Raw genomic sequence first — 12,271 nt, forward strand, 5'->3', positions numbered from 1 at the left:
TTCCGAAACGGACCCATGACAGGTCCCTCCTCCTATAATGATGGTGCGGGTCAAATAAGAAAAGAACACAGATGCTACAACTTCCCCACAGCTTGAATTAAATGTCAATCAACCCATCCCCTCAATCCATTCAACCGGTTTCTTCCCTATTCAACCAGATCGTTGTGCAGCCAGATGTGGAAGTGTCTCTTTTACTCCCACTTCTTTGTCAGTGTTATGCTCAGTGTCAGATGGATCAGTGTCCACAAAGTAACAATATTCTGTGTCACTGACAGCTGACTATGAATTATGAAAGTGTTGTTTCATAGCTCCTTTGGAAAAATATAGAGTTTCTGGTGATTTCTTTTTCCCCCATTTTCTGCGGTTATCACAGAACCTCTGGTCTTTGTTATGATGAGAAGGTCGGGTTGAAACAGCGCCACTGCCTTATGAGTCATTAGCTGCTTCCACAAAACATCACCAACATTCAGTGCAGATTTCTTAGCCCTCCTTAGTTTGTCTGCATATCGTTTCATTTCTGCTTTGGCCTGGGTGTCTTGTTTTCTGATCAATGGATCCCCTTGATCTATATCCTTGGACAACATATGGTGTGTTTTTCTAGTATCTGTCTGTTGAGAGTTGTCTAGATTCCAGTGTTCAAACACCCCATTTGCAACTAATTAAATAGTAAATAATAAATATTTGGTTTATAGATACATTTAGACCCTCCGTGCTGCCTTTTTTTGTGTTAATTGCAGTACCAGGATTACTGGCTTAATTTACTGCATATGGCAGTTTTTCTGTATACGGAGTACATCCCCGGATGTTGCCTCTAGACGATCCAAAATCTCCCACAATGCACGCTGAGACAGGCTGTCCTCAGCACCACTCCAACATACATGACAGCATCTGGGCACACCTGTTGGAAGGCCCACCTACAGACTACATTCCATGCAGATCAGCACCGAAAGCTTGCACCTGGACACCAGGTAGGGGACAAATGATGGTTGTTCATGAAACACCTGCAAATTCTCAGTGCCATATGTTGTTGCCCAAGTATGTGGGACCATACACGATAGAACATACCATTAACCCGATCTTGAATTTGTTTAGCTCTGCCAAGACGATTGAGGATACCCCCCATTTTTCATGTATTCCATGTTAAGCCCTGAACTCCTGCCACTCGTTTACTTAAATGTCCTGTTCCTAATTGCTGGACTGTAGCCTGGATATGTGTTAAAGGGCATCATGGTCTTTAAATTGAAAAAGGGAACCCTTATTACCTGGTGTACTGGAAAGATTATGGGCCCAAAGATAGAACCTGGGAACCTGCTACTAACATCCATGCGCCCATCCTGGTCACCCAGTTCCATCGGTGCTTCCCCTAACCCTTGCGTGTTGAGCGGGCTAGGAGGGGGGGGGGGCTATCAGTTGCACCAGCAGCCATGGGAGTGTTGTTTACCGTGCCTCCTGCACCACTGTGGCACAATCTGTATTCCAATTACCAGGAGTCAGCCACACCAAGACTGAGCTGGTGGTGCACTGTATTTAGAGTGCTGCTCAGATCTCTGCGATGCTTTCTCGGTGTTTATGCGTGAGTGGTGTTCCTCTGGTCTCTTCTGCTTTACTTGTCCTTTTGGCTCTCTGCTCTGGGGTTATTCTACTGACGCCCCTCTGGATCACCTCTGGAGCATAGGAGAATGTTCTCCCCTCTTATTTCACCGAAGTTTCTCTTGGCCCTGACCTCAGACTGCTTTGGACTTTTCTTCTGGATTCTCCTTTCTTCACAGATTACCAGGGCTCTCAGATTTGGGATTGGCTTGTATTTAGCTTCCTGGCGCCTCCTTTTGTCAATGCGTGAATTATTGTGCTTTTTTTGTTCTATTCGATCGGTTTATACTCTATTTTCTGTGATTGCTTGCTGTCTTTGAACATTGTCTACTCCATGGCTGCCACTTCCTCCCCTCCTACTCCACTTCTCTATGCCATGGTGGTCTTCTGAAGGGTTTGTTTGCCCTACTAAGGTACCCTGGGGTCTGGCTAAAGGGGGGAGGAGAGGGCTTTTACATTTCTAAGTACTTATTGGGCATTTTTCTTTAACAGCTTTCTGGTGAGTGTCTTGTGGCATCCCTCCCGTACCTTTCAGTTAACCTAATCACCCCAAAGATATACGTGTTTTGGAGAGGTTTGGTGGGCAGGAAGGTCTTGTTCTTGTCTGAGAGCCAACCCAGTTCCCCTCAGGTTAGTGTCACAAAACAAATGCCTTATTCAGAAAATATTTGTCCAAAGAACGTCAGTGTGCATTTCCTAAATTCGCATTTTTCTTTGTTCTGTTGGAAATGTTTTTTTTCTAATGCAACGTACGCATGCTGACATGTATCACCCTGGCACTCCTGAGCTCTGCTTAATATTAGTATGGCGTTGTCATAATGTACCCCATCAAAAGTGGAGTCAATTATCACAAACACTTTATTTAAATCTAATACATTTCATAAAAACAATCATGATTCATAATACATAAAACATATATAATATGTTAAAACCACACAAGTAAGAACACCATGAGTGAATAATGTTGTAGTCATTTCTTTAGGATCATACACTCTGATTCCTATGCCGCACTACTAATGGCCTATTTCCTATTGGTGTAATGTAGACAACCCGACTTGTACAAGTTTCTGTCCTTCAGATACAATATTGTGGGACATTCTTCAGGAGAAATTGTCTTGTGCCGGAATTAATAATTCTTCTTTAGGGGAGAATCCTGTTAATCAAAAACAATGGACACCCTATTAGTATCTAACAATCCAGTATTAGTCTTACTTTACATAAATAAAACCCTCATCCCTAAAAGGGTGAACAGCAGGTATAAATCTGACTACATACCTCTCATCCCATTGATAAATCTTGGGCCTGTTCTGTAATTCGCTGCAGATTCCCAATTTCTTAAGGAATTCTTGCGTTTCCTTATTCTCTCCTTTCTAGGGTAATGTGTGACACGGGCAAAATTAGTATACAGGCAAAATTAGTCTGGGGGGACTTTACACATACCCATTTCTATTCACTACCAATCAACATTATTATAGACAATCTTACCTATCTCAATGTTGGTCTGTAATGCAGTAAGGTAAGCACTCTCAGTCCTGTGTCAAATATTCCACAACTGACTCTCCCATATCAGTGGTAAGTGGAAACTTTCCACCACCCTTTATGGGTTAGTAATCTGCAAAGAGACAGAATCCCTATTTAGTGATCTCTCATCTCCCCATATGTCATGGCATAATCATCCCCCAACATCAAAATGATGGAGGCCCTTTTCCTTACTTACTTCCAAATGTACCTTATATCTGCCTCACTATTCCTGTGTCATCATCCTCATCTGGAGATTCGCATATGGAATCGCGGCTCAGAAGGCCTCTCTTTAAATATCCGCTAGCGATATTGAAATTGCACGAAATTCGCGGGTCACAACGTGACGTCGTGACGTCATCGCGCACCCACGGCACGTGACGACGTCACGGCGCCGCAAGCGCGCACATCCCGGCATGGAAACCCATACATTTAGGCACCACGTGCGAATTCCCAGACACAACGCCAAAAAAAGTGCTAATCATCACGGCGTGTCCATTGCTCTCAGAAAATAAAGGGCAAGACTTTCAGTGCGAGTTTTTCCTTTTGGTTGGTATACATCCATTCAAGTATTGATGTCAGTAATACATATATCGGACTCACATATCTTCTTTCGAAAAGATACAATGGACACCACTTAACAATTGGTGGCCACCGTCTCCCCATAAAGATCTGTGACATTACTCCCATTGAAATATTATAGATTTACAACAGCTGTGTTTTTACACAATCCAAACACAGGACAAAGCATCGATAAAGACAAATGTTTGGACAAGGATAAATGAACATAATCTTAACAAATGTCACATTACTCACATGGGCATTACATAATATTGCACACCCTTTAGTATTACATTATTCAGAACGCGCCAGGAAACATAACTACCCCGCACCATACAGAATCATCGGGACCAAACATCCTAGTCTTTCTCTACAAGGTCTAGTTATTGAGAACGTAGGAGCGGGGGGAACAGAGAGAGACCAAAGAATATGTGTAATTAATCGCCACACACCTCCTAGGCATTATGCCACTCCACTCCTTCGTTCAATCCCTTGATATGACTTTTGGACAGAAAAATGAGTTTTTGTTCTAAATGCAATAATTTTTTGTTGATAATCACCTGTGACCGACCTTTGATGTGTTTCAAAATACACCATTCAAAGTCATTATGTAGATGTTTCATTTCTATAAAGTGCTTGACCATAGGGGCCTGTTCCACCTTGTTTCTAATGCAGCTTTTATGCTCAATCATTCTAATTCTGCATTTTCTGTTAGTTTTACCAATGTACATTCGTTTGCATGGACACACAATCAAATAAATCACATTATTTGTGTTACAATTCGTGTGTTCATTGATGTTCCACATTCTATCCAGGCCTAAATCTACATTCACTGTTTTCTTTGTTTGGGTGCACATACAACAGTTTCCACAAGGGAAATGCCCCACTACTGGGGGGAGACCCCATAAGTTTGTTTGTTGCAAAGGTTTCTTTTTAATGCTCACATCATTTCTCATTATCAGATTTCTTACAGTGGTGCTTTTTTTGAAAGCTACAATGGGCCTACCAACTTCCTTGGCCATGATCTTATTCCAATTCCTTGTTACAACGCCCTTAATTTTATATGACAAATTGCTGAATGTATTAACAAACAAAGAAAACAGTGAATGTAGATTTAGGCCTGGATAGAATGTCCTTCGTTCAATCCCTTGATATGACTTTTGGACAGAAAAATGAGTTTTTATTCTAAATGCAATAATTTTTTGTTGATAATCACCTGTGACCGACCTTTGATGTGCTTCAAAATACACCATTCAAAGTCATTATGTAGATGTTTCATTTCTATAAAGTGCTTGACCATAGGGGCCTGTTCCACCTTGTTTCTAATGCAGCTTTTATGCTTAACGAAGGAGTCGTTATTTGTGTGCAATGGACATGGGGTTAGAAAAACAATTCTAACAGGTTTTGACCCATTAGTATGAAAATGGAAGAGTTTAGTTCCAGACAGTGCCAGCGTTAGATTACCGTAATGTTGGTAATAGCTGCATCTGTTTACTCGCGTCATGGGTTACAAGTGTGAAATGGCTCGTGCCTCTCTTTTTTTATATAGTGATGCCTCTTGATGATAATAATCAAGGCAGGGGCTAAAAATCTTAGCCCCATTGAAAAGCCAAAGTGTTTGGCGTTCATATATTCTGAAACGGTTTTGACACGTCAAAACCGTATTACAACTAATACAGGGTGAGCAGGTCTATGTGTCAGGGCCCGTCATGTGTTGCGCAATGATTGTTTCTATTATAGTTATTGTATCCTAATGCAGCTTTGAGTAGTACTCATCCGAGTTTTGTTCTAAATATAGGTACCGCTGATGTGAAAGCTGCCTAGTTGTCAAAAAGGTATGCCGAACAAACAGTGTTCTTATATTATAGATGAGATGGCAGGCGTGCCTTTGGGTGCTGGGAAGCATTGTGAAATGGATATGAATGCTGATTTTCACTTGAAGATGACGCTCCATTTGACTAGTTTGACCTCAAGTTACCGCCCTACCAGTGCGTGGGCAGATTGTCTGAAGATGTGGATAGATAGTATCCTGATCATGTTGTAGTTAGAGTGGGGAACACTCTTGGATGCTGTTAAATAAATGCATTCCATTCTACGGCAATGTTAAAGGTGTGTTTGACCGTGTCCAGATTATAGATCCACCTTTGTTCACATCTGGTGAGGTTGAGATCTCTATTACCACCTCTTGGCGATTGCTTAATAACCTGGATCATGCACCACAACATGTCAGTACATTTATGTTGTTTGGCTACAAAATGAGCTACTAGGGGTTTGTTCTCTATTTTGTTACGGATACACGACTTATGCTCACAAATTCTTTGGTGTATTTGGCGTTTCGTTTTCCCTATATACACGAGATCACAAGGACATTTAATGCCGTAGACTACCCATTGCGATAGGCAATTGGAGAAGGACGTTAGTTGGCTACAGTGTCTCTTAGTTTGATGCTCTTCATGGTCGTTGTTTGTGCGCATACCGGGCATTTACCACAGCGATGATGGCCTTCAACTGGAGGTAAGCCACACAAAGATGTTTGTGACAGTCTGTCCCTAGTAGTGTTAGGGTACGTGTGTACCAGAGTATCTTTGATGTTCCGTTGCCTTTTAAAGGCAAAACGGGGTATAGGTGGATAGAAATCCTCAGTTTTAATCATGTGCCAATGTTTTTGAATTATCTTTCTTAGTTGGCTACTGGTAGGACTATATGTTCTAACACACGTCATTTTCTCCAGACTATGTCGCTGTGAAGATTCCAAACAGGAAGCTCTATTGGTATGTAAAGCCCTTTTGTATGCCTGTTGTATAGTCGCCTTCGGGTAGCCTCTGTCTTTTAACCTAGATTTTAGTGTTTTTCCATGTTCTTCATACGTGTTTACTTGGGTACAGTTTCTGCGGATTTGCAAAAACTGACCATATGGAAGCCCTTCTTTAAGACTACGAGAATGGAAACTATGATAGTTGAGAAGTGTGTTCTTGTCCGTCAGTTTTCTGTAGAGAATAGTTTCTAAACCGCCTGAGTCTGTCTTCTGTATTTCAAGGTCTAGGAAAGGTATGCTTCTTAAATCAGAATGTATTGTAAATTGAAGGAAAGGATTTTGAAGGTTGAGCCATTTGTGAAAAAGAAAAAGTTGTTCAGAAGTGCCGCTCCAAATCATGCAGATGTCGTCGAGATAGCGGAGCCATATCTTAATGAAATGGGAATACGGGTTAGTAGGCCCGTAAATCGATTGTTGTTCGAGATCATCCATGTATAGATTGGCGAGATCTGGTGCGAATGTCGCCCCCATACTTGTACCTTGTAACTGATTGTAAAATACGCCATTATACAGAATATTTTTTCCCGTTAAATACAGGATAGTAATTAGAGTTATGGAAAGGTTTAGGAACAGAGGTAGGATGATTGTGGCAGTTTTATTAGAAGCTTGGACCATTGTTAGAATTACAGCCTTGTACATTTTTGTATTTATAAATAGCTTTATTTGGCGACCTTATTACTGGCAACATTTTGCATTGAATGGCTACATTTTTTTAAACGACTGCATTTTCATCGGAGTACATTTTCCTTGGGATATTTTCACATAGAGCTAGTCATCTGCATGACCATTGGACTGAGAGATCAAGTATGTTTGCTATGGATTCCCTCATAAGTCATTGTTGTCTCCATCACTGCTTAACGGGCCTAATACACATAGCTCCACCCTCAGAAACTCACTTTCCCTTCACCTCTGTCTAGAGGAAGACAGCTCTATATTCCACAGTCAACAAAAGAACTGTCTCTTCCCACGTACCTTCAGCTCTGGCATTCCCTACAGCCGAATGTTACCATGATTCAGCACCACCTGATTCCCAACACTGAGATCATGAAAGCTCACTGATAACCACCAAAAGCATCATGCCTTGAATGTGAATATGAAAAGGCTTGGCCAGTGGTACACCTGGGATTCACATCTTGAACGATGCTCTGCACAGCCAGAAGACATTGCCTAGACACAGTGCATCCGGTCTGTGGTATCCTTTGTTGCAATCATGACCCTACCCATCAAGTAACTGGGAGGATAGCTCAGTGGCAACGTGCTCGCTTTGGAAACAAGACATCACGAGACAACACAGGTTCGATCCCCAGGTCAGCGCTTAGAAACCTCTGGGTATTTAAGCGTGTTATAAATATGCAACTAAGACAACAACAACAACAAAATTCTGTAACAGCGCCTCGATGCCCCTGGGCTGTGTGAGTGCTTTAAAAATGCAAATAAATAAATAAGTACTCCATAGCAGCTGCAAAGAGGAGCAAACGCTATGTAAATGCACCTACCAAAATTAAAAGCATACCATTAACATGTCGTTTGGTGGATTTTAACACACAACAAAGACTGCAGTTTGGAACATATGTGCATGGCAAACCACCTTAACTTCAAGTGGGAAACAGTCAAGGTCCCCACAAAGGAACCCAAATTGTTAAAGGTATCTTCCATGTTGAATGATTGAGAGATATGTGGGCCTTGTTGGATATCCGATCATAATTCTATGGTTATTGTAACCCTAATAAAAGTAAAATGTAATTGCTATGACCCGAGAAGCTGTGTTCAAATCATGTATTGTATGGTAGTAGTCGTTTATATAACGCCTTTTCCTATTTGTATGGCCTCAAAGTGCTTTGTGGTAGGAACCCCCTCGGGAACCAAAGTCCAGGTATGGGAAAGTTCTTAGAGGAGGTTTCAAATGTGTGTGTCATTGGACTAAGATTAGGACTTAGGTGGGCTGGCTTGGCTCCAGTAAGCAACCCAAGAGGTTAGGCATGTGGGCGGGTGCTGAGGGAGTTCACAACAGAACGCTAGTGCAGGGGAGTCGATATGTACCCAGCCAGACCGAAATTTGTCATGAGTTGTCGCTGTATTCTAATGGCTGTGGTGTTCAGGCAAGTTTGGTGTTTCAGTGAAAAACAGTTATGTGACCAACTAGACTGAATTTGTTGTATTCGTAGCTGCATTCTAAAGTGCATGGATGAGTAGCCATCCCTGCGGCAGATGTCCAGTGAAGTGGTGTGTTTATAAGTACTTTAAGCTCAGGTGGAATTTATCTTTGATGTTTCTGTGTCATCCGATCTACTGTGGGTAAGAGAAAGACAGCTACATTTGTAGACTCCTCTAGGCACTATGGACAGGATTACCCTCAATTCTACAAATGCAATAGACTGGCTGTCCTACAAGTCCTAGAAACATCTTCTAGATGGGACAGATAGGCTACAAAAGAGACTGAGATAATGGGATTCTTCTCTAAGTGCAATGGACAGGTTACATTTATAGTCTTAATACATATTTTCCAAGTTCTACAAATGTTAACCGAAAGGATACCTGCATATGGCCACTGTGCATTACAATGGCTAACCTAATCAGTAAGTGCAATAGAGGGTTACCAACATATATCTCTGAGCATCATGACCGGGCTAAACATCATGAGGCATAAATGCTCTAAGTGTAACACCTGTGCTAGCCTGCCTATGCTTGCTAGTTACAGCGACAGGCTACCCGCGTATCTAAGATCAATCACATGGCTGTCCTTACCAATATTGTAAGCGTATAAGGGGGCTAATTATCAAGAAACTGTCAGGTCCAGTACCAAGGCCTCAGAGCCGTGGCAAGCTATCCTGACAGATCTTTAAAACACAGAACGGGTAATCCTAGTACCTCTTTTTGGTGCAATTAACAGTCTGTTCTCCAAGGACGTCAGGCGCATTTGGCTGGTTCTCTCTATGATTTTCAGATTGCTGAGGATATCATCATTAACACCTGCACAAACGGATAGGCTAGCAAGAGAGTGCTACACCATTCCTATCCACCTTAAGGTACATCCAATATGTCACATTTCCTACCCCCAAAGTCCCTCTAAGTGCCTCACATTTCCTACCCACAACAATCGACCTAAGTGCGTCACATTCCCTCCCCAAAATCCATCTAAGTGTATCACATTTCCACTACCAAAATTCACCCCAGTGCAGCATATTATCTACCCCCAGCAATCCATTTAAGTACATCACACTTTCTACCTCCAAAATGTCATCTAGTTTCATGTCCTGATCGGCTATCCTGAAATTGTTCATAGGTAACCTGTAAGCTACCATTAGACTGTCAGGTGTTGTATATTGTAATCCTGAGCACACCAGTCAGTGCAGAGGAGGCCCGGGTGCAAATGTTTGATTGTGTGCAAAGATTGGTCTGGATGGTTGGGTTATCAGGGCGGGCTGCCGCGACAACGGCTGGCATTTACTTGTGGGTTTGTGTAAATGAGGTTGTCAGTGATTGAATGTGTGTGTAAGGCATGCCGCTGAGATAACAGCCTTAATCCGCTGTAAATGTGACTTGTTAGTGTTTTGATGAGTGAGGCCGTGGCTTGTAAACAATGCTAGAGTGATGGAAAGAGGTGGGGAAGAAGATTTCAGGTTATTGTAGGGAATACATTGCGAACAAATGTGGGCGTGATTGGCTGATTTTAATAATAGATACAGCGAAAGAAATGACTGAAAAACAAACTTTGGAATTGGCTAAATTGGAAGACGAAATCAAAAAATGGGTTCCGCTAGAGGCCTTTACTAAGAGACTGGACCAAATCATCAAAGATATGAATGATTTTAAAGAATCCACAGTGAGGGACAGAATTAGAAGTCTGAAAAAGGACATAGCCGATTACAAACATGAAAAAGCCTTCCGCTATACTCAAGAGGGCTATGTCCCAAACCAACAATATGATGGAGCACAAAGAATAGCTAAGAAAAATGTCTGTTTTGCTAATACATCTTATAGCTCACACAGCTCAGAGGAGGATGTTTTCAGCAGGGTCCCAACTACAAATTCCAAAGACGAGGCTCAGGCAGGGGCAGGGGCAATGGTAACAATAGATGTAGAGCTCAGAACTTTCGTCCAACACAACGAGGACGTGGTCCCTCTACTGGTTTTTTAGACCAGGACTTGTCAACATGGGACTACGAACCCAGAGTGACAAGGAGCAACACGGCCTACTAATAAACCTCTCTACATATACACCCACTGATGTAGAGACATCAGTGCTTCAAAAGGGGCTTGGGTTTGTACCAGCGGCTACTTATGACCGGTTCAATACACGCCTGGAAGTACAGAATCTCTTCAGGAAAATTACACTTGAAACAATACTTCAAGGACAATCCATTTGATATGGAGCAGGCCAACAGCGGACTCCATAATCCATCTACTTTTTGTCCCCCGAGTTCCAGCCATATTCCTGAGTCTGTGGTCTTTGAACGGAGAGTCATGTCTGAACTAGATAACTTAGACGCATCAGCAATGACACGCACTTTCCAGAATCTTTCTTTTCTACAACGCCAAGCAATTATTGGATTAAAAAACAATAAATCAGTTGTAATTCGCAGTGCTGACAAAGGGGGCGCCATTGTCTTACTTGACCGCGCTGACTATATTTCTGAATGCAACAGATAGCTGGCAGATACAAGTTTTTACAAGCCATTGAGCAATGACCCCACAGCCCATTTAAAAGCCATGATCACAACGAAAGTAGAGAAGGCAAGAGACAGGAAATGGATTACCAATAAAGAAGCAGCATATCTGGTCAAATGTGACCCTAGAGTTCCTGAATTTTACATTTTACCTAAGGTCCATAAGACCCTAGCTAACCCACCTGGAAGACAAATAGTTTCAGGGACCAACTCTCTAGTAGAACCTCTAGCAAAATTTGCAGATTCCTTTTTAAAGGGTTACGTGACAGAGATGCAATCGTTCATACAAGACTCCACCAGTGTCATCAACCTCATTGAACACTTTCCCATTAACAGCAGTGAAGATATATTTGTGACCCTGGATATTGTTTCTTTATATACCAAGATTCCACAATCATCCACTTTAGACATGATTGAAGAACTGTTGTTGACCAAACATACACCAGGTATTACTCCAAATTCATTTATACTTTGGTGTACTTCATTGGCCCTTACGGAGAACTTCTTTAAATTTAATAATGATTATTTCCAACAGAACAGATTCATGGGACAGCCATGGGCTCAGCAGTGGCCCCTACCTTGGCTAACCTTTATGTTAATTCATTTGAACAACAAAGTATTTACAGTGAGGTCAAAATCTTTTGTCATCATCAGGTCCTATGGAAAAGGTATATCGATGACGTGTTGGTTATCTGGCACGGAGACTAACAACAATTAATGGCATTTTTTGATTGGTTAAATGGTATTAATCCATTTTTACAATTTACTATTCATCACGACAGACAGAAAATTGACTTTTAGATCTCACGGTTGTAGTGAATAACACCAACAACACGTTGCAAGTCAAACCTTTTCACAAACCCACTGACCGGAACTCTTTATGACAGTTTTCACCCCAAAACACTTTGCGACAATCTCCCCTTTGGCCAATTTTTGAGGTTGATGAGAAACAGCACTGATCCTGATATATTCCGTGAGGAAGCAGAGACTCTGAGTGATAAACTCATTCAAAGAGGTTACCCTCGTAAAATTGTAAAACAGTCTCTAAAAAGGGCCTCTAATAACCATCACCAAGCCCTGCTAGAGTATAAGAAAAAATCATCTACATCTGACCCGGACA

At 41.7% G+C, this 12,271-nt stretch overlaps 1 protein-coding gene across 2 annotated transcripts in view; it reads left to right on the forward strand.

Annotated features, from left to right (window-relative positions):
• SLCO4A1 (solute carrier organic anion transporter family member 4A1) overlaps positions 1-12,271 on the forward strand; it is a 948,198-nt gene that overhangs the window by 620,894 nt on the left and 315,033 nt on the right. The gene's annotated exons all lie outside the window — the stretch shown is intronic.

Source organism: Ambystoma mexicanum, chromosome 3p (assembly GCF_040938575.1).
Source record: "Ambystoma mexicanum isolate Mex_15411 chromosome 3p, UKY_AmexF1_1, whole genome shotgun sequence".
NCBI classification, from domain to species: Eukaryota; Metazoa; Chordata; class Amphibia; order Caudata; family Ambystomatidae; genus Ambystoma; species Ambystoma mexicanum.